The following is a 3,442-nucleotide window of genomic DNA, read 5'->3' as shown; positions in this document are numbered from 1 at the left end:
TACCGGGACCCTTGTGAGGGCGGGGCTTGCACCGTGCAGTCACAGATCCTTACGGGGGACCACCGCACGGCAACATGAAGGATCCATGCGCAAGAGCTCACGTCTATGTGGATGACTCCCACAAACAAAGTGTTGACGCTGTGCCGAGGGAGCCGGACCCAAGAGAGAACACTGACCAGGATCCCGTTTATGCACAGGTTCAAAACCAGGCAAAACGAAGCGATGGGATGGAAGTCAGGGAAGTGGTTTTCTTTGTAGAGGGAATGCCTGGGAGGGGCCCGAGGGGGCTTCTGGGGAGCGGGTGATGGTCTGCCCTATGATGTAGCGGTCGTTACACAGACGGTCCCTTTTGCAAAGTGCGCCGATGTGTCCTTTCCTGCATGGACATTATATAAGTAGAAAGGTTACTAGTACTTGGTAAATAAAGTTCATGTGAACAATTACAACCCGACTCCCATCCTCTTTATCCTCCTACTTCCTTTCTTTTTTCCGGCATCGTGATGAAATCCGTAGAACCTCAGGCTTAGAACACATCTTAAAAGTCACCTGATCTAGGCGGCGCCTGACTGGCTCAGTTGGTAGAGCATGTGACTCTTGATTTCAGGGTTGTAAGTCATGAGTTCAAGTCCCATGTTGGGCGTAGAGCTTACTTAAAAAAAAAGTCACGCCATCTAATACCCGCATATTTGTCCATTTACTTAGGCCCTCCCCGGACCTGAGGGAGGTGGCCTTTATTTCCCACAACTATCTCTTCTCTATGTATGCCACGTCCATACTCTTCTCTCTTTGAGAACTTTTTGCTGCTGTGGGTTGGGTCCTCTGAAGGCCCTGGGGGTTGTCAGCATTCTCGTCAGGGAGGTGCTGGGAGCTGGCCCTGACGCACCTCTTCCGGGCTGCCCCGCCATGCGAGGCAGATCGCAGACTGAGCCCAAAGTCTTTCTCACACGTCCTGCTGTCAAATCCCATTTCCCAGATCCTGTGGTGAACTGTGCAGCTGGGTCTCCCTTTTCCTCTCAGACTGTCAGTGTGGTTTGCGGAGATCTACGGGGATCTTCCGTTCCCTGTCAGTTGTATTCAGGTCAAGTGTGAGTCTGACTATTGTTCCATTAATGGCCTCATCTGAGACACTGGGTCTGCCCTGACCAACCTGTCAGTGAAGAGAAGACTCTGGGGGCCCCGGGGGCCTGCCCTCCAGGCGGACTCTGCCGGCCAGCAGCACCTTGTGACGAGGAGCCCGGCTGCTTTGCATCAATCGCTCAGCCCACATTTCTCACGTTGTCCTCAGGATAGACGGTAGTCTCTACCGAGCGCCTTACAGAAACCCAGACAGTCCTCTCCAGAGTACTATTCTGGTTGGCCTGTCAAAACATAAATGAGGCTAGTCGGGTATGATTTATTCTCAGGAATCCTAGAAAGCAGAGCTTCCTTTTCTATGTGCTCACAAACCGTCCCTGGGGAATGATGTGGGGGGCGCCTCAAGCCCGCCATGCTCCTTCTGCACCCTCCCTCCCCACCTCCGGAGGTCTCCGTGGACTCAGGGGACCCCCTCTGCTCCTCTCCCAGGACCGACGGGGGACGGGGGTGGGGGGGGGACGTCCTTGTACCACAGGGGACTTAAACCCATTCCGCACAGCCGGATGCTGCCACAGTGTCTCTCCCCGTGCTGTCTAAGGCTTCAAGTCCCTTTGAGGATTTGTGGCGTCCAGATGAAAAATTATGCTCCTCGACAAAGAGAAGCAAAATAGGAATCACGTAGTGTTGCTCTCTCTTCATCAGTGTCAATATTTCACTGCCAGCCCAAAACATCATTCCTTGCTTCAAAAACAACTCTGCAGAAGCCCCTCCTACGGGCCTCAGTTTTCCCCACGGGTGCTAACACCGGTCCTCGCTATTTGTCCATCTGCCTTGTTTTCGCGTCCTACTTTCCATCTTCCATAACTTTTAAAATCCGAGATAGTGCTTGAGCTCTGGGTGCAGCCCCTGGCAGCCTTTAGATACTTCCTTCTTTCTCCTTACGGGTTCATTCGCAATCCACATTCAAAGTGTTACTGCACCCCGTCTCCGAGCCCGCCCGAGCCGTCTCTCTGTTTGGAGTTGGCTCCTATAAAACCAGTTCTAGGCTCTTTGAGATCTGCCTTCCAGAAGCAACTGCTCCGTGAGCAGGCACACGAGTCCCTCCTCCATGCCAGGCTCCAAGGGCCCAGAGAGCTCCTCCCTCAAGAGGCCCACAGTCCAGGGGGTTAGCCAAAGGCGCTGACAACCAGGGCCCTGTGTCAGGAGGTCTCTCAGGAGAGTTGCCTTGGTCCGAGCCCAGTCTTGAGGGCGAGGAAGTGTTGACCAAGCAAAGAGGAGGAGAGGGAAAAGGGAAGATGGTGAAAGGTTCCAAGACAAATCCTGAGCTGGGGTGGCTGCCTGCCGGGGACACTAGGAAGGGGGATAAGGTAGGATTGGGAAAGAAGGCACAGAGGCCTAGTATGCCACTGTTTGAAATTCATCCCGAGAACAGAAGCCTGAGGGACTTTAAAGAAGCGAAGGAGGGACTTTAAAGAAGCGAAGGAGTGACCTGGCCGGCTGCGCATCTGAAGGGAGGTGACGCTGGTGGACAGTGCACGCGTGCGTCAGACGGGGAACAGCCTGGAAGGAGGCAGCAATCCAGGGGCTCTGCGGTAAGAGCTGGAACTGTGCGAGGGTGATGGGAGAGGTGGCTATTGTTGGGGAGGAGGAGCTTGAGGGGACACGAGGTGACCCCCGACTCTCAGGCTTTAGGCGGTGGGCAGGTGCTGATATCATCATGGGGCCATAGAAGACAGAAGGTGGTCCTCCCCAGAAGGTGGTGACTTCTGATCCGCACACGCTAAACCTGAAATACTTGTCCACGCAGATCTGGTACTTAGCAAAGAAGTCCGGCCACAGGTGTTGACGCGGGAGCCCCTGGCACGTAGCCGTGGATGTGGATGTGGATGAGACGGGGTCTCAGGTCGAGTTCCCCAGGAGGTGGACTTTGAAGCGGAGGTGAGTATGCAGGGAGAAGGGGAGACGGGTGCTCTTGGGATGACCTCCTGTAGGGACGAAGGAAGCAGGTCTGGGCCAAAGGGGAAAGCCAGGCTGGAACGCAGTCGCAGCAAAGCCCTCGGCTGACCCCGCAAGGACCTCTGGGGCTGGCAAGGTCCTTCAGAGACATCTCGGATCGAGGCAGAGGGGTAGGCCTTCGTGCCCCCAGCACTGGGCTTCTCCCATAGAAGGCACCTAATCTCAGGTAAGGTAACCGTGTTCAGCAAAGGCAGTTCCTGGGGTGGGCTGGCAGGGCGACGCTCAGCAGCTGGGGCGGGGGCGCCAGAGTCCTGAAGCGGGGTCACATGGACAGAGCACCGCAGTGCCCAGCCTGGAAAGCTCCCCCAGACCGTGCAGAGTGACCACAGGAGAGAGACTGGGGCAGAACCCC

Source organism: Ursus arctos, unplaced genomic scaffold, assembly GCF_023065955.2.
Source record: "Ursus arctos isolate Adak ecotype North America unplaced genomic scaffold, UrsArc2.0 scaffold_8, whole genome shotgun sequence".
NCBI classification, from domain to species: domain Eukaryota; kingdom Metazoa; phylum Chordata; class Mammalia; order Carnivora; family Ursidae; genus Ursus; species Ursus arctos.
Note: the sequence above shows the minus strand (reverse complement) of the source record.